This window comes from Pseudophryne corroboree, chromosome 7, assembly GCF_028390025.1.
Source record: "Pseudophryne corroboree isolate aPseCor3 chromosome 7, aPseCor3.hap2, whole genome shotgun sequence".
NCBI lineage: Eukaryota > Metazoa > Chordata > Amphibia > Anura > Myobatrachidae > Pseudophryne > Pseudophryne corroboree.
Window position 1 is genome coordinate 117,606,457 of NC_086450.1, and position 20,527 is coordinate 117,626,983.

The window sequence follows — 20,527 nt, forward strand, 5'->3', positions numbered from 1 at the left end:
CAAACAATGGTTGTTGCTCAGTCATTCCTGGAGATAATTATGTATAAGGTGCTGGAAAGGGGGAGGGGTCACAGACAAACAACAGACAGAGAGGGGCAGGGGTGCAAATCCCCACCCCTAAATTTCCCTTCAGCACGCTAAAAATTACCTGTAACCATACCTATGGTTACAGGTAATTTTTAGCGTGCTGAAGGTAAATTTAGGGGGGGGGGATTTTCACCCCTGCCCCTCTCTGTCTGTTGTTTATGATAGAAAGGTATCAGAACATAGTGCATTGTAGCTTGCTGCATATGGGTCTGTGTAGCCACAGACCAGCCAGTGTTCCCACGTTGACTCCTGTCCACCACTGAAAGTGCCGACGATGTGAATGTAAGTGTCAGAACTGGACAGTGGAGCAGTGGAACGAGGTGGCCTGGTCTGATGAATCACATTTTCATTTACATACTGTGGAAGGCAGGTTGTGTGGGCATCATTTACCTGGGGAAGAGATGGCACCAGTATGCACTATGGCAAGAGGGAAAGCTGGCATATGTAGTGTGATGCTGTGGGTATTGTTCTGTTGGAATCCTTGAGTCCTGGCAATAATGTGGATGTTAGTGTGACACATTCCAACTACATAAAAACATTGTAGCAATGGCAATGATATTTCCTCATGGCAGTGGCCTCTTTCAGTAGGAAAATACTCTCTGCCACTCAGCAAACATTACTCAGGAATGGTCTGAGAAACATGGAAAGGCACTGACTTGGCATCCAAATTCCTCAGATCACAGTATAATCAAGCATCTGTGGGATATGCTGTAAAAACAAGCCTGAGCCACGGAGGCCCCACCTCGCAACTTACAGGACTTAAAGGACGAATGTCTTGGTGGAAGACACCACATGACACCTTTAGAGGTCTCGTAGAGTCCATGCCTTGTTGGGTCTGTGCTGTTTTGGCTGCACGAGAGGGACCTAAACAATATTAGGCTGGTGGTGGTGGATTTAATGTTCTGGCTGATGTGTGTGTGTGTGTGTGTGTGTGTGTGTGTGTGTGCGTGTATATATATATATAAATATATATATATATATACACACACACACACACACACACACACACACACACACACACACACACACACACACACACAGTGGTGCTTGAAATTTTGTGAACCCTTCAGAATTTTCTATATTTCTGCTGAAATTTGGCGTAAAACTACATAAGAGAGTCTCATAACTCCTAAAAGTAGATTAAGAGAACCAAATCAAAAATATAAGACAAAGAAAATTAGACGTGCTCATTTTTTTGGTGGGTGTCAAAAGTATGTGACCCTTTAGGCAAGGGAGATATTTTAATGGTGAAATTAGAGTCAGGTAATTTCAATCTATGGGATGACAATCAGGTGTGAGTGGACATCCTGTCTTTTAAAAGAACAGGGATCTATGAAAGTCTGATGGTCACAACACGTTTGTGAAAGTGTATCATGCCATGAACAAATGAGATTTCTGAGGACCTCAGAAAATTTATTGTTGATGCTTATCAGACTGGAAAAGTTTACAAAACCAAGAGTTTGGACTCCACCAATCAACAGTCAGACAGATTCTGCTTCTGCGTCTTATTCATATAGCAATGCGAATAAGATGCATTTTTCGGGGGAAAATGCACAAAAAGACGCCCAACGTTATTAACCGCTTTCATGACTAGGCGTGACTAGAAGGGCTGTTTAACGTGACTGCAGCAAGGATGTAGGGGGACACATCTACAATAACACTATAACAATAATAGTAATACATTAACACTTTTAAACAGGGCATGTACTTGTAGTGCTCATGAGAAATTCCATTTTTACTTTCTGTGCTTCTCTCATTTAAGCATGAATGCACACCTGTAGGCTTATTCACGCCAGGCATCTCGCGGTGCATGGCGTACTGAGGATAAATGTACTATATGAGGACACATCTGTATTTTTACTATTTATTTTATTAGCAGTTATTTATATAGTGCACACATATTCCAAAGCGCTTTATAGAGAATATTTGGCCATTCCCCAGTGGATCTTACAATCTATGTTCCCTACTACAGTACATGTACACACACATATTAGCACATATTGCTTGGAAAGGGATAGTTGGCACATGTAAATTGTAATTTGATGTTTGCCTTTGACATTGGTATAGTTGGCTCCACATGTTGTGACACAGTTTGCCTAAGCCAAGTGGTTGTTGAATGCTTGCCGCTCTTTCTTCTGCCACCATACTTCTGTTGTAATAAATAAAGCTGACCTTTATTTTTGATTGGCAGATTTGGACTCATGTTGTTATTTTTAGCTATGCTTAGAGTGTTAGAAATTATTATTGATCTTCTGTCACCTGACGATAAAGAGTTTAAAGGTTGGCTACATTTGAAATGTGAGTTTTGTGCATGTATTTTAGTTTTCATCTACTAAATGCAAGTGCCATGCACATAAGTTACATCTGTATTAAAGGTCGCAATGCACTAAGTGTAATATACCTTTAATAAATTAGTTGAAGCAGGGACATAACTAGGGTGGTGCACAAGGTGCTTTGCACACAGCGCATCTGTCCTGTGGGCGAATTGTCTGCATCCACTCTGATTGGCTGGCTTTCAATGTGGTGAGAACTGCAGCAGTGTCCACTGTAGTCAATACAGCAGGCAGCAATGGGGAGGCAGAGTGTATCTCCCGTGTCTATGTTTACGTTCCTCTCTCCTGCTGTGTCAGCGCTGAAGATATTATAGCAGGCAGCACTGGGGAGTCAGAGTAAATCTTCCGTGTCCCTCCTGCTGTGTCAGCACTGCATATATTCTAGCAGGCAGTTCTGGTCAGGGAACGTGTATTCCCTTTGTGCCCAATTGTTGTGGAAGTGCTGCAGGGCTGGGTATGAGTCGTGTGCTCTACCCCGCCGTCTGGCCTGTTAAAGTGTGTGAAGTTGTACAGTTCTGATGCACTAAATGAGGATCCACGTGCTGGAAGGGAAATTTTCACACCAAAAAACCATCAAAAACTTATATATCGAACATTTGGTGTTGACCTTGACATTGCTGACCTCCTGACTGTTGACCCTTTAACCACTTAACTGGTATGGTCAGATCACATGTGAACGCGCCGCCCCACTGTGTCCCCCAGTGTTTGTTGAGGATATCCGTTCTGCAGATGTGCATAATATAATATATAAATATTTTAAGAAATGCCTTTTAAACTGTATTAAATAAACCTGTTAATAAAAAATGTGCATGTGCAGTGCGAAAAGACAAAAGATTCTGGGTGAATGCAAAACCCTGTATAAGTCTCAAAGTGTATTATTCTTATCTAATGAATGTGGGAGGCTATTTATGTTTACATACAGATGGAGCCATGCTAATTCTGGCTCCGTATGTGACTAGGTGCGCCACGCCGGGAACGAATGAGACGCAAGTGCGTCGTAGATGTGCACGTGCCCCATTCACTTTGAATGGGACCGTCTGTGTACGCTCGGAGGCAGGCTGAGGCGCAGGCACGCCTAGGAACGCTGCTCGCCCCCACCTACGATGCAGCCACGCTCAATGAAAGTGGCTCCATCTGTATAAATAATAGCACAAATGGTACATGGTAAACATGGCACAATTTCTTAGACTTTAATGGCGTGACTGAGCATCTGCTGCATATCGCATGAATTATGCTCTCTGCCCTTCAGTTTCACTGTCATTTTGTCATTTAAATAGAATGTAAACAGGAGAATTATGGCATGCGATGCACCACCATGTTTTTCCTGTCACCTGATCATATTTAACAAAGAAAAATGCTCCATCTGTGTTTATTTAATCTCCTTTAAGATATTATCACAAAACGTACAGTTTTCAGTGAGGATACATTATATTGCTTTATCTACATTTGTTATAACTTAGGACTGTTTTTAAATTGATAACCTTAAAGACATTTGATATATTAGAATCTTATTTTGAACATGATAGCAGTGATTTGATGGGCATAAATAATCTGGTTAAATAAAGTCTTGAAGCCTGACTCTTATCTTCCAGCACAGACATCCATTTAAAGAAATTACATGTCATTTGAAAATAAAATGATATCATTGGAAAAAGGCAAAAAACTCTTTGTATAAAGAATTCTGCAAAAATAACATTAAATAAGAATGTAATAACTAAGTGTAATTCATAATGATGAAAATTTAATTTTTTATACTAAAATTCTGCAATGGTGTTAGATGACAAAAACAAAGTGCTACATTAAATACATGTGTTAAAATGTCATTATCTTTTTTTCAATAGTTTATTATATAAAAGTAAGAATACAGAAAATGATTCCAAATAACATCCAAGTACAATCATTGAAATGACCAAGGTCCTGCTAACAGTAGAACAATGATGAGTGCTAAAAAATGTATTCAACAAGGATAACACATACTGTATAAACGTATGAACAATAGGAGAGGCACAAAAGAGCAGGGGAAGAGACAGAAGAGGTAAACACGAAAGAAGAAGGGAGAAAGAGAGAGCCAAGATTTGGCGAGGAGTTAGACACTAAGGGGGTAATTCCAAGTTGATAGCAGCAGGGAATTTTTTAGCAGTTGGGCAAAACCATGTGCAATGCAGGGGAGGCAGATATAACATTTGCAGAGAGAGTTAGATTTCGGTGGGTTATTTTGTTTCTGTGCAGGGTAAATACTGGCTGCTTTATTTCTACACTACAATTTAGATTGCAGATTGAACACACCACACCCAAATCTAACTCTCTCTGCACATGTTATATCTGCCTCCCCTTCAGTGCACATGGTTTTGCCCAACTGCTAACAAAGTTCCTGCTGCGATCAACTCAGAATTACCCCCTAAGGACGAAATTCAATTACACCCTATAAATTACCGATAGTGATAACGGGAGGTAGCCTCAGGCTTTAATGCCCGAGGCTATTCAACTGGACTGCTGATTTCACCTGATAACCTTGTTAACGCCCAATAAAGTACAGTGTTAATGGGCGTTAACAATGGTTTAAAGTCCATAAAAAAGTTCATTGATTTGTGCGTTGAGAGGGTCATGGCACCCATTAACCCTGGAGTTATCAGGGATTTTTAACCTTGATCTCTGGAGGGAAACTCTAGAAGCTATAGGTACGACATGATGCATAAGAAAACCACTGATTCCAAAGTGATCAAACATAAAGGGAACAGGTACAGTAGTTTTCTCTATTCTTGCAATAAACAAAATTTTTGTTTTAACCAAATGCATAGGTGGGGAAGAAGACTGCTTCCAAAATTTGGCTAAGGAGCATCTAGCAGCATTGAGATCACGAAGAATAAATTTAGAGGAGGAACTATTGAACCCCGGTACTAGGGGCTCCAACAAAGCCATCCAAGGACTCAAAGGGACCTGGGGGGTAATGTAATAGAATGTGAGAATCAGAAAGTGAGAGATTTTGTTAGAGTTCTCCTGTTGTTTTTTTTAAAGTGGCAATCATTTTGCCATGGAAATGATTGCCACTTAATAAAAAAACAGAAGAACTCTTACAAAATCTCTCACTTTCTGATTCTCACATTCTATTACATTACCCCCCTGGGTTCTCAATATATTCAGTAATGCAGTAAATTATATATTATAGAGATAATACCTTGCCTCATAGGGGATTAGTAACTTAATCTTAAAGGGAGTCAAATGTCTAAATATTAAGACTCTTAGTAAAGAGTGTACTGTAAATAGAAACAGTTCTGTAAATATTCATAAAAAACAGGGTGGGGTATATGATATTTAAGAGAGGAAAGGTGAGAAGAGTGGGACAAGAGGCAGGAATGTCTGGTGCAGAGAGGCCAAATAGCACGGGTAAGTTTTGTGACTGGACTAAGATTGTAAACACTATGGCCAAATTTGACCAATAGAATGTAATAATCTTAAATGATAACTTCACTCAAAACAAATTTAGTTTTGAACAGTTGCGCTCCTACCATACCATGCTTTATACTCTTTTTCTTGCTCAGCCTGTGTGAATTAAGTTTAAAGGTTGTTGTATCCACTCCCCTTGTGAACTTCATATTCAGATGAATAGGGAAGATCACTGACAACTGCTTGAAGGAGATTGAAGTGTGGCTTGGTAGGCCGGTGTATCCAGTAAACAGGGGTGTGGTATGCATGACTGGTGATACTGATGCTGGTTCCCCGACAGCGGAATGCCGGCGGGGGCGAGTGCAAGAAGTTCCTTGTAGGCTCACTGCGCTCGCCATGCAGCATTCTCGGTGGTGATTATATTCTTACTTTATGGGTGTCGTGGACACCCATGAGTGGGAATAGTCGCTGTTCGTGTGCATGCTGACCGTCGGGATTGTGAGGGGGTGTGATGTGGGGGAGTGATTGTGATCGGCGGTTTTCTGACTGCTGGTCACATAACTACATCCCCGTAAATAGAGCAGAGCAGATAAGTAAACTTTAATTTTTTTCTTTTACCTCTTCATAATCAATTTGTGTATTTACAAAAGGAAATAATTCTTCAATAATCAAACCTAATATTTGAGGGGTTTGAGTTGCTGGAATTAAAGATTTTGGGCAATATTATTCTTGGTGACTTGTGATGTCAGACAGTGACAACATGTTATTATATATTTCACCATGGCGTAGATCTGAGAATATACTTTATTCATGGCAGAAAGTGACAATGTAAACATACTTTACAGTTATTCATATACTGGGGCTCAACTGAATACATCATGTCAAATATATGCACTGGTATTCACTAACAGTATGCTGACGACTTTCTGTGTAAAACTTGGATATACAGTAACATAAAATGGGGGATTCTGGTATGAATAGTCGACCATGTTAAGGTCGACAGTCATAAGGTCGACCACTATTGGTCGACATTAACATTGTTGACATGGACAAATAGTCAGCACATGAAAAGGTCAACGTGGATTTTGAACTGTTTTTGGTGTCATTTTTTCCGTAACATGACCAGGAACCCCAATTAGTGTACTGTGTCCCCTTGCCCTCGCCCCGCTCCCGCTGCGCTCGGCACAGGTTACTATTCCCAATCATAGTCCATGTAGATGGTAAAGTATGATTAAGTTAAAAATCCACTTTTATTTTTAAAAAGAGCCATGTTGACCTTTTCATGGGTCAACCTGTCCTGTGTCGACTGTCCATGTTGACTATGTCAACCAATAGCGGTTGACCAAGTGACTGTCGACCTAAGTAGGGTCGACCTGCCAAATGGATACCAAAATGGGGGGGAGGGGAGGGCTGGACTGCATACCCTAATTTTAAACATATGAGGTGCTACCTTGCTGAGACTTGTAGTCCCATAAAAAAAAAAAAGATAATGCAGGTGCATATTCTAAGCACCGGCAATCAGAACAGTTCTAATAAACTCCACCTCTCTGTACATCATATCCCATCAGGACTTTTATACACTAATTTACATCAGTCTGTATCTCAGACATATGTCTGCAATCAGCACCTGATGAAGGTGAGCAGCACATATATGGTTTTTACACAGTATGTTTGCACTTATAACTAACACATTTTTGTTATTTCCCATTTCCTTTAAGACTGTAACCATTCTGCGAGATAAGTGTCAAAATAGAGGAGTATGACTAATGCCAATGTTTTTACATTAGAAGTCATCAGGATTTGGCAAGAACATATAGCTTACTTCCAAGATGGTATTAAAAAGGACAGGACCCATTTATCTTCTTAGTTTGGGAAGACATTTCATTTAAATGCAGTTTGATGCATTTGGTAAATGTCAGCTTCATTTTGGGCATGTTCTCATTTGCATCAGAACAACTGGCAAAGTGCAAGAGTTTAATATGTGCTGCCATTCCCGAGAAAGACGTTAAGAACAATATGCAACCGTTATGCAAAATAGCTGAGCTAATATGGGCATGCACATCAGCCAATAAGCAGGTCCATTATAACACCTAAGTAGAATGTTAGCAATGGAGCTACAAAACTAACAAAGAGCTTTTCAAGAGGGATTCTTCTCGTTTATATACATTATGCTGCATAATGCTCTGTGTGATGAGGTTTTTAGAAACCATTTAATAAGCAAATTGGTTTATTATGTAACAATATTCCTTGTTACTATCTGACAAGCAGAGGAACCAGGTAATTTCTCAGATGCATAATTCTGTTTTTGGCAGTAATAATCAGGATACATACAGCAGGAGATAATGTGATGACAAATAGATTTCTAAAGGAAAAATATGCTACATTTTTTTTAAAACGTCTCAATCAGAAAATTTCTATACATATTGCTATAGATTATATACACACACAATTTTATTTCTCTGCATATTCACATTTTTTTCCGATGAACTGGAGCTGAGAAATGGGCTGTCTTGCCAATGTAACCTTAACTATTACTCACAAAGCTAGAGTAGATTAGTGCCACCTACAGGCCAACAGTTAAAACTAATAGTTGCATCACATGCTCATATATTCAAGATACAGTAAAACACGTCAATTTAAATCATCAAAGACTGAGAATTTTTTTCCATCAAATCTTTTATTAACTGTAATAGCAACTATGTTATCTACCTATTGAATTGTCGCTGTCATATGAAAAATATTGGAAAAATTACAAGAAGCTTAAAAATTAGGTTCCTAAAACACAGAAGAAACATCTTAAAGGGATTATGCACACATACGGGTATATTTACTAAAATTTGTATTTTCAGAATGAGATTAAAGTTCAAACACGAATGACATCGAATGTGTAATTTTGCAACTTTTTGAATTTATTATGACTCATTTACTAAGCTGTCGTATTTTACATTTTCGTGTTTTCCGATGTCGATGTCATTCGTATTTTTTGGCAGTGTTTTACGGGAGTGAATAGTAAAAAACACTGCCGACATTAAAACAATGAAACTCGGCCGGATCTGTGAGATCCGTGCAGGGTTTCATTGTGCATCTTTAAAAAAAGTAAAAATAGTTTAAAGTCGAAAAAAAAATGCATGGGGTCCCCCCTCCTAAGCAAAACCAGCCTCGGGCTCTTTGAGCCGGTCCTGGTTGAAAAAATATGAGGAAAAAAATGACTGGGGTTCCTCCATATTTAATCAACCAGCACCGGGCTCTGCGTCTGGTCCTGATGCAAAAAATACGGGGGACAAAAAGCGTAGGAGTCCCCCGTATTTTTTGAACCAGCACCGGGCTCCACTAGCCAGGTACATAATGCCAGAGCCGGGGGACACTTTTATTGTGGTCCTGGCGGCCCTGGCATTACATCCCCAACTAGTCACCCCTGGCCGGGGTACCCTGGAGGAGTGGGAACCCCTTAAATCAAGGGGTCACCCCCTCCAGCCACCCAAGGGCCAGGGGTGAAGCCCGAGGCTGTCCCCCCATCCAAGGGCGGCGGATGGGGGGCTGATAGCCAAGTGTAAAAAATCAGAATATTGTTTTTAGTAGCAGTACTACAAGTCCCAGCAAGCCTCCCCGCAAGCTGGTACTTGGAGAACCACAAGTACCAGCATGCGGTGGAAAACCGGGCCCGCTGGTACCTGTAGTACTACTACTAAAAAAATACCCAACAAAAAACAGGACACACACACCGTGACAGTAAAAGTTTATTACATACATGCACACCTCCATACATACATACATACATACTTACTTATGTTCACACGAGGCTCGGTCCTCTTCTCCATGTAGAATCCTCGGGGTACCTGTGAAAAAAATGATACTCACATAATCCAGTGTATCTTCTGTTCTTTGTATAATCCACGTACTTGGCAAAAAAACAAACCGGAAACCCGACCACGCACTGAAGGGGTCCCATGTTTACACATGGGACCCCTTTCCCCGACTGCCAGGACCCCCCCTGACTCCTGTCAAAGAGGGTCCCTTCAGCCAATCAGGGAGCGCCACGTCGTGGCACTCTCCTGATTGGCTGTGTGCTCCTGTAGTGTCAGTGAGGCTGCACACGGCAGAGATACAATGTTGCGCCTATGCGCTCCATTGTACCCAATGGTGGGAACTTTGCGGTCAGCGGTTGACCGAAAGTAACCTCACCGCTGACCGCAAAGTTCCCATCATTGGATACAATGGAGCGCATAGGCGCAACATTGTATCTCTGCCGTGTGCAGCCTCACTGACACTACAGGAGCGCACAGCCAATCAGGAGAGTGCCACGACTTGGCGCTCCCTGATTGGCTGAAGGGACCCTCTTTGACAGGAGGACCCCTTCAGTGCGTGGTCGGGTTTCCGGTTTGTTTTTTTGCCAAGTACGTGAATTATACAAAGAACAGAAGATACACTGGATTATGTGAGTATAATTTTTTCCACAGGTACCCCGAGGACTCTACATGGAGAAGAGGACCGAGCCTCGTGTGAACATAGGTAAGTATGTATGTATGTATGGAGGTGTGCATGTATGTAATAAACTTTTACTGTCACGGTGTGTGTGTCCTGTTTTTTGTTGGGTATTTTTTCAGTAGTAGTACTACAGGTACCAGCGGGCCCAGTTTTCCACCGCATGCTGGTACTTGTGGTTCTCCAAGTACCAGCTTGCGGGGAAGGCTTGCTGGGACTTGTAGTACTGCTACTAAAAACAATATTCGTTTTTTTTACACTTGGCTATCAGCCCCCCATCCGCCGCCCTTAAATGGGGGGGACAGCCTTGGGCTTCACCCCTGGCCCTTGGGTGGCTGGAGGGGGTGGACCCCTTGATTTAAGGGGTTCCCACTCCTCCAGGGTACCCCGGCCAGGGGTGACTAGTTGGGGATGTAATGCCAGGGCCGCCAGGACCACAATAAAAGTGTCCCCCGGCTCTGGCATTATGTACCTGGCTAGTGGAGCCCGGTGCTGGTTCAAAAAATACGGGGGACCCCTACGCTTTTTGTCCCCCGTATTTTTTGCACCAGGACCAGGCGCAGAGCCCGGTGCTGGTTGATTAAATATGGGGGAACCCCAGTCATTTTTTTCCTCATATTTTTTCAACCAGGACCAGCTCAAAGAGCCCGAGGCTGGTTTTGCTTAGGAGGGGGGACCCCACGAATTTTTATTTTTTATTTTTAACACTTTCCCACCCCTTACCACTGATAAACATGCACGGATCTCACTGATCCGTGCATGCCTATCAGAACATGGTAAAAAAAAAGCAGGTCTATTTGAAAACTGCTTTTTTTTTACGATTTGTATTTATTCACGGCAGTGTTTGGCTATTGCCGGCAGTGTTTGTGAAATACAAATTTTAGTAAATTACCGAGTTCTAGCAAATAACAGGCGTATTTGACCGATGGTGTATTCATTCGTAATTTTTTTCTTGGACTTCAACAAAAATACGAATGCCCTCATCACTGCCGTGATTTGAGTTTAGTAAATTCCCGAGATGACACTTTGAAGAAAAAACACCATCTCGGTCAAAATCGGGAGCTTAGTAAATATACCCCATAGTATCCCCAGGCACTTTAGAGATTTTTATGACAGTGATCCCAAGTGTTTATGTTTGACAGGTCTTTAATGTGTCAAACTTACAGTGAGAGGAGGAGATAGATATAGGAGGTTTTGTATTAGGTAAAACTTCTGAATACATAAGTTGTGGACCCCCAGTCCCAGAGGACCCAACAAATATATTGAAATTGATCTGTGAGGACGTCCACATTGAATCTATGCCCACATTTTCCATATATATATATATATATATATATATATATATATATATATATATATACTTGCTTTTTAAGAAATTTCTCTGCTCCATGCTCAACTAACCTCTAGTTCCCTTTTTTTTTATCTGTTCCCATGAGTTGTCTGTCCTAGTACTTCTGCTAGTGACGAGAACAAGTGTCCCGTTCATTTGCAGAGTATTGGAAACTGTGGTTTATGCTTCCCTAGTTTTATATAGATAAATAAATTCCCCCACCTTATCAATTAGTGTAATCTCTCTATTGCTAAATAGTACTCCATAGCTTCACCGTATTGGGTATTCATATAATTCACAATATAGTAATGAATTGCTTTATCTCTATTTTTCCTCATGTAATGAGTAGGTTTATAGTAAGAAACATAATTATTGCAATAGTGAACACAAGTTTATAATTATACATTTAGTGAATAGCTTTTTATTTGGTACATTCTTCTTGTGCAGTGATTTGTTATTTATTATTTTTTTTATTCATTAATATATACTGTTCCAGTTAGATATTAATATTAGTTCATTGCAAGGAAATTATATCATACTGTATATAATTGTTGTTTTTCGTGATAGAATTTTATTAGTATGGTTTCTGTCCACGATGGTTCCACCAGTACAACACAAGATTGATTAATGTTATATACTGTACTTCAGGTGTATGTGACCCATAGTTTGGGAATATAAGGATGGATACCATGTGGGAGTGGATATGTCTTTGAGAAAGTCAAGTCAGTGTGATGAAACGCATCAGACTAATCCCACTGAGTCTTGTTACCCTGTTCCTATGAGCAGATACCGAAGATTGAGAACTTATCTCTGCCCACAGCTAGCCATCTACCTACAGCATCATGTTATAGCCACGTTAGAGTCTACCAAAGTTGTTTTTTTATTACACTACAAAGACTGAGGTTAATTTTAGAGACATTGTATCTATTCTTTCAAATTATAGCACTACAGTGATGTGCTTTAATTACACTACCAATTGTATACAGTCTTGCTCTTCTAGTATTGTCTCCTAGTTCCTTTCGTAAAACCAGTTAGAGGGGAACTAGCATCTGACTGCACATTGAATCAGGCATAATCAAAAGTAAGTCATTTTTATATTTATATAGTGTTGAGGTGTGGAGCCTCCTGAGCTGTTCTGTCTGGGCCACTTCAGGGCATTACCACTTTACACTTATATTCACATTTTATATCACTTTTTTTGTTTTTTATCCATGTATTTTTACACACATTTATTACTCTTGTAACACTCTTAACAATGAGCAGCTGCTTTCACACATCTGATATTCTGTAACAACACCCCACCGCTATCTTTCATTAGTGTGATGCCCGAGGGGGGATGGGGGGGAGGGGATTTAGCTGTGCCCCAAACGTGAACCTCAGAGTGTTAGGGACTTGCCCGACAGAGGAGACCTGGGCATTGGTGTGCAGGCCCATATTTTTGGTCAAATATATGCTAACAACCTCTTATATGGGGTGTGGTATGGCTGACCAGTGGTCAGGAGACCGCCGGTCAGCATACCGATGCCGGGATCCCGGCAGCATACCGAAGCCAGGATCCTGGTGGGGAGGGGCGAGTGCAGCAAGCCCCTTGTAGGCTCGCTGTGCTCACCACGCTGTGGTCGCCACGGGTTCTATTCCCACTCTATGGGTGTCGTGGACACCCACGAGTGGAAATAGTCCCTGCTGGTCGGCATGCCGACCGTCGGGATAGTGAGGGGGCGGGATGTTGGTGGAGGTCATATGACTGTCGGTCTCCCGACCGCCGGTCACATGAATACCACCCCTTATATGATATTAAATTGTAATATATATTTCAATTTTGAGCAGTAATTATTGCATAGTGCATCTGCATCCCTTTTTACTATGCGTAGTACTATAAAGCTCAGCAAAATAGCTTTATTTCAAGCAGTTAGGGTGTGTAGTCTTGAGCAACTCCCCCTGGAACATTCTTAATGCTGTATTCTCCAAGCACCGCCTACAATATACTATATTGATTTGAGCTTCCTTTTGAACCACACAGAGTTTTATTGATTCAGGTGGCTGCTGGACTTGTGAGATATATCAGACAAATGCGAATCAACAACCTTTGTGAAAATGAGTTAACAGATGATATAACAGTCAGACAATAGGAATACAAGTCAAATGTGGTTTATGATATAATTGTGTTACTGCACTGTACATTAATGCCATACAGTATAAAAATGAAAAAGAAAACTAACATAAAAAGGGAAAAGGAAGAGAATAAAAACCATGGACACTCTCTCCCAGACATCACCCCACCCCCTCCCCTCCGTTTAGTATTTTTATATATTTGGCAGTGGTTATTGGCACAATTTTACTTCTTCACTTCTCTGCAAAAGTTACAACTGTTGCTTCATTTTAGGAACCTGTATAAGAGGTGTCTCTAAGAGAGACATCTGTCTCACTACTCCTGTTTCTCCCAGCTCTGTTTACAAAAATGTTTGTTTTCCACCTACTTTTCCCCCCCATACTAATTTCCCTCTATTCAGCCCTTTTGTAGCCTTTAAAGATAATTACAGCAGCTCTATTTGGGGCCTTTTCATCAAGGTGAATAGGTCCATTATACTGTACTGTACATGCGGAAACAGTGGTTTTTGCATGTTTTAAATAACAGACCAATTCACCACTGCTGTTCCAATGTGGCATGCCGTCCATTCATCAAATTCCAGAACCTGAAGGTTTGTGGAGCTTGACGGCAGTAACTAATGTTACTGTTGGATGTGTTGTGATTGAGCCCTGCAGGAAGAAGATGTGGAGTGCAAAAGGAGATCCACTTGGACCCCTCTCCCTCCTCCAGCCCCCTCTGTGTGCATGTGTGATCTAATATCTTTTATGTGCAGTAACAGTGCCTGGGACTATAAACTTTTGCAGCCTCTAGTTAGCAACAAAAGTGTGCCTGTAAGGGATAGCGGCAGGGCCGGCTCTACCATTAGGCAGTTTTAGGCGGCTGCCTAGGGGCGCTGGTTACTTGGGGCACCACTGAATTCATCTAGCAAAAAACTATATGATGTCTCTTTATGTGGGTCAGTAATAAACTTACAGATAGGGCGATGGAACACAATAAGGAGCATACAAATAAATGTATGTCTGTGCATATATATATATCTATACATACCAATACAATTAAAGGGATGTACTTGGTATCCTGGTGGATGGAATGCTGGCATTTAGAATACCGGCTCCGGAATCCCAACACCTGTCAGAATGCCAATGCCAGAATCCTGACAGTCAGCAACCTGAATGTTAATATGCCGCGGAGGGTTAGGCTGAAGAGTAAGGTTAATTACTGCAGGTTACGGGACGCTAGGCTGAAGATTTGCCTAGGGTGCAGAGAGACTTTGCACTGACCCTGGATAGCCGGACAGCTGTACTGAATCACTCCTCTGGATTTGTGTCTGCTGCCACAAATCACAACGAGTTAGATACATAATTTGCACAATGTCATCACATGATGCTAATAATAAATATTATTTATTTATTAACAGTTTCTTATATAGCTCAGCAAATTCCGTTGCGATTTACAATTGGACACAATGATAAAACAAAACTGGGTAATAAACAAACAGTCATAGAGGTAGGAAGGCCCTGCTCGCAAGCTTACAATCTATAGGCCCCTCAGCATTGTACAATTACCTAAAGCAACATTATATCTTGTCCTTAAGCTATAGGGTTACAATCTCCATAAATATTCCCAGCCCAAAGCATATTTAGTCCTTTACACTTTGTAGTCCAATGTCTACTCCTAATAATTCTAAGATCAGGTTACCTCTACTTTATTGATATTATTTCCACATGTCTGTAACCAATTTCTTAGTAAATAGATCTTACCCATACTTCCATAACAACTCCTCTGTGATCCACACGAAAAGCCAGCAACAGGCCACCCCTCACCATCTTTATAGGCTTAAATTCCTTCTTTATTCCAGAACATCCAGGGCACACAGTTACATGCCCAGGGCAACACTGTTCAGAGGGCAGTATAAATCATTGTAATTATATGTATTTTCTCTATTTGGTCTTTGCCTGTCACCAATTTGAAAGTAATGTGTTAGAGGGGGGTTTTGTACAGAGGGACGTAAGAATGTTGGGAGCACTATTATTAATTTAGAGTATACTGTCACCCAATGCCATATGTTATATATAAATGTGCCCAAAGCCATGTTCCATTGTAGTAATAGAGCTAGATAGCTGTGATTTATGTGATCTAAACCCAGAGCCTATAGAAAATAATTGTGACTGTTGGGATGTAAAATGCATGACCTTCTATGTAGGATGCTCAAGAGTTGCTAAGGATTAGCAGATTGTTGTTCCTTGTAATTTATGTTCCTTATAATGTAAATAGTAGTACTGACCGGCTAGGCTGGTCACATCTGTAATGTGTTCTTGGACTGGAACAATTACCAACTACAGTGTCTCAATGCTATTTTTTCATGAAACAGTCTTGCATAATCAGTGAAACTCCACTGCCTATCTAGTAATATATGAGTACTCGTATATTATATAAAAAGTACTCGTACTTTTTGACAAATGAAAATTAATAACAAAACTTTTCTTGTAACGGATATCTCTGCATTTTCTATTATCATGTACAGTAGGATTCAGGACTCTTCTGCTCTTCATTCACAGTGTGCTGGGGGAATTTGTTGTGTTTTTACTTGTTTAGATGAACCCCTTCCTTCAGGGGCGCATCTAGAGAGGAGGAGGCCCGTGTGCAGACTCTGTCTAAGTCCCCCCTGTATACTCTGGACACTAGGGTCACTAGGGGACCCTAGCGCTGTCCCAGAGTCTAGTGTGCATGTGCCGATCTAGTGCACATGGTGTGGGGGCCATTTTCTCAGTGATTTCTGCTGTGCGCATGTGTGAAATGCTGGGAAAATGTCTGCCGTGGCATTTTTCTGATGATTTCTGCAGTGCTGCTGCTGACGATGTGGTACTCCGGAGGGTAAGTACTGAAAAAAATAGGTGCAGGGTGTGTGGCATGGATCGCACACTGCACCCATTATAAATACGTCAGTACCTCCCTTGCATGCCTCTTTGGTGTGCCAATCAATTGATTGAACAACTATCGTTGTGTATCAAAGACTTACTTGTAAGAATTTGGATCTTCCTATCAATTCTAATTTACGTAATCAAAGCTTATTTATAGACAATTACTTAAAGCTGTTTCTGTATGGGATAAAGCGCTTCCTACTGTAAATTAGATAGACATAATAAATCACCAAGCAGCTCTTTCATCATATAAAAGCAAAAGGCAGTAGACCAAGTGCTTTTAAAAGGTTACAGAAATCTGGAGTGAATCCTAATATCCATATTACTTTATAGTAAGTGGTGCTTTTTTCCTTCTGATAAACATATTTTCTCACAATGAAGTGATTACATCAAAATTCATGTCTCATACATATATAATTCTTATAAGAGTTTATATGATACTCGCGGCTTTGTCCATGTGTATTTCATATTTAATGCAGTTTGAAATGTTACTGTAGAGCCTCCCTGTATACAATATTTGTTGCTTTGGGTGCTTTGAGTGCATATATAAAAATCTCTGCTTGTAGTGATTTGAGAACAGGCTACTAACTGACTGAAGACCTTTTGACTGTCTATCTGTTAAACCACACCCATTTAGGAATTCAGGAGAATAGTGCACTGCATCTTCTACATTCATGACAGTGTTTACAAGAACTGTATACTCTTATCTTCCCTGGAAACCTCTCCAATACAGTATACATTTGTTTAAATAAAGTGAACTTGTTCATTCTTGGGTGCAAGGATCATACATTTGCATAACCATGAGTCATCTTGAGTGACAATTGTCTCAACATGTACATAAACTTTTCAATAAGTTGTTCCAAAGTAGGGACTACTTGCAGAGCGACACTGAAAGGCATATTTCGCCATTTACCTCAGATACTGTCAGGGGCGTTTCTACAGAGGAGGGGGCCCGTGTGCATCTCCAGGTGGGTCCCATCCTCTGCACGGCGCTGTAGACTCCGGCACTGTGCCGGAGTCTACTGCGCATGCGCAGGTCTCCGGAAACATGGCGCCCGCCATGAGCCGGAGACCAATTTGGCTACCGCGCATGCGCGGCGCCCATTTTGGCTGAGATTTCCCGTGCGATAACAGCTCCCGGCGCTGGACTACGGAAAGGTAAATATTAAAATGGGTGCAATGGGTGCGGTGTGGGCCCCCCCTGGACCAGGGGGGCCTGGGTACACCGCACCCATTGCACCCATTATAGAAACGCCAATGGATACTGTCCCCTTGCCAAGGTTCAATAGAATTTCAGAAATTCAGTCCCTTGCATCACTCTTATTATGTCTAATAATATCAGCATAGTGAGAAGTACTTTACTGCCAAGATGCACAATTGCACAAATCAGGTCAACAATATTGCTCATTAAAGTCTTGTGACTGACCATTGCCACGATTGTGCCACGTGGTGCGAGAGTTGCCACATGAACCTGGTAACTGTAATTGCTCCAAGAAGTATCAAGCGTCCGGCTAGAATTTGTAATAACAGAGAAAGTGACCAGAGAACCTGTTTACCCTGTCTGGTTTCTACTTACCAGCGGCAGAGCCATTGGCACACGGCTGTTAAGTAGAAAACAGATGTGGTAAACAGGTTCTCTGGCCACTTTCTCTGTTATTGCAAATTCTAGCCTGACAGCTTGATACATCTTGGAGCAATTACAAATACATTTACCAATTACAAATACAGTTACCAGGTTTATGTGTGTTTTCTTTGAGACAATTATTACCGACTACCTTCACTACTATATTCTGCAATTTGTTATTATAACCTTATTGACATTAGTTTAAACAGGTCAGTTTTCTATTACCAGATATATCTCGCCAGATGGTAATTATTTCACTCAGTGATCCTCATCATATTAATTGATGACAAACATTTGTTTCATATCACTCTGTGACGCATAAAACAACCCTTTAACATAGTGTTTTGCAGGATATTTTGATATCCAACATACATTGCAAGCACCAAAAAATCGTCTGTAACATATTTTATTTTAGATAAACGGTCTTAATTGAAAAATATATAAAAAATAGTAGCACAATAAAAATTTCTTTATTGGTTCACTGTAAGGGTGCCGCTATATTTTAATACATACCAATAAAAAATAAGTTTTAAAGAAACTTTATTATAAACGTTTATTAAGAGTGCCCCAACACAAGAGCCTTTCTTTTCTCTTCTGCATTTTGACAAAAGCTGATGCTTAGCAAATTTAACCCAATAAGTATATAAGAGAATAAATATTGTACTTACTGTGTATTCATTGTCTTCTTTGACATCATCAGTGTAGAAACATGAAGATTTGGGCATGTTGTTTATCAGGCTACTCACAGAGGTCCAGATTCTGTAGAAATAAGTATATTTACAGTATATATAAAAAAAAATATAAAATACATAAGTAAAATAATGAGACACTCAATATATGATTAATATTTTCTCAGGGGTCAATTACCACCATCATTTTTTAAATGTTTACCATGGTTGCTGTTTGTCATATTTATTTTACTGTATTTTTTTTTAGCAAAATTTGTTTGAGATTAATTTCCTTTTATTTATTTTTTGAATATTGTATATTGCTCTGTATGTTATAAAGCTTATGGACTGGGGAAGTAACTTCGCAAGATGCTTTGTTTTACTAGCCTGCAAACTACAATATTTAATGCTTAGTGGATTTGGCCATAGCCCTCAAATGCCCTGTTAATCCAGTCATGAAGACATTTTATTACTTCCTTTACCTGCCAATGCTACAAACGATGACCAAGTAGAGTATATTGATTTGCTGTATGTTTTCTATTAAAAATAAGACCTTAAACACAGTCTTGGATAATCCTCTTAATCGTAGATTGTAGAGGTCGGACCCATTAATCTCTCTGGAAAACTCCATCCTGGCAACATTTATATTTAAGTTAATGTCTTACATTTCTATGATTTATTTTTGTCAACAGTCTGTTTATTTATACACAAAATAAGTGGAATCACATGACTTAAAGGAGAATTTCAACAAAATCTGACAATTCAATTTCATAGGAATTTATGTGAGACACAATTCCAACCAATTCAAAAACATAGGTTTGGACGTAATCAAGTGATACTGCATATTAATTATTTATTACCAGTTATTTATATAGCACACACATATTCCGCAGCGCTGTACAGAGAATATTTGTCCATTCACGTCAGACCCTGCCCCTGTGGAGCTTACATTCTATATTCCCTATCACATGTACACATTCACGCTAGGGTTAATTTTTGTTGGAAGCCAATTAACTTACCAGTATATTTTTGGATTGTAGGAGGAAACTGGAGCACCCAGAGAAAACCCACGCAAGTACGGGGAGAATATACAAACTCCACACAGTTAGGGCCATGGTGGGTGCATATGTTAAATAATTATCAGTCACTTAACTACACTTCTGTAATGTCGACCTAGCAGGGGCGTCACTTACCCTAGTGACACCCAGTGAAGTATTGCCAGGTCGTGCCGTGAAAAAGGGGCATGGCTTAGTGGGGGAGCGTGGCTTAGCAAAGGGGGCGTGGCTTCTGACCAGCTTTTTTCGGCGCTACGTGGGTCCGGAGATGCGGGCTGCCCCCGGAGACTGTGTGCCTGCTCTTCCCAGCTCCTACACTGTGACAGTTCAAAATCCTAAATCTAAGTAAAGAAAGCCTGGTTTACGTTTTGTAAATACAGTACAAGAGGTACACGTCTAGACCTCCAATGTAAATACAGTACAAGAGGTACACTTCTAGACCTCCAATGTAAATACAGTACAAGAGGTACACTTCTAGACCTCCAATGTAAATACAGTACAAGAGGTACACGTCTAGGCCTCCAATGTAAATACAGTACAAGAGGTACACGTCT

At 40.5% G+C, this 20,527-nt stretch overlaps 1 protein-coding gene across 7 annotated transcripts in view; it reads right to left on the bottom strand.

The window, feature by feature from the left end:
* The window catches only part of B3GALT1 (beta-1,3-galactosyltransferase 1), a 571,239-nt gene that overhangs the window by 152,203 nt on the left and 398,509 nt on the right, over positions 1-20,527 (bottom strand). For 6 of the 7 annotated variants that reach the window (XR_010181942.1, XM_063933590.1, XM_063933585.1 and 3 more), the window contains one exon: positions 18,919-19,009. The exons of the other annotated variant lie outside the window; for it this stretch is intronic. The gene's annotated coding sequence lies outside the window, so the exon portion shown is untranslated. The remainder of the gene's footprint in view (positions 1-18,918; positions 19,010-20,527) is intronic. 7 annotated transcript variants of the gene reach the window in all.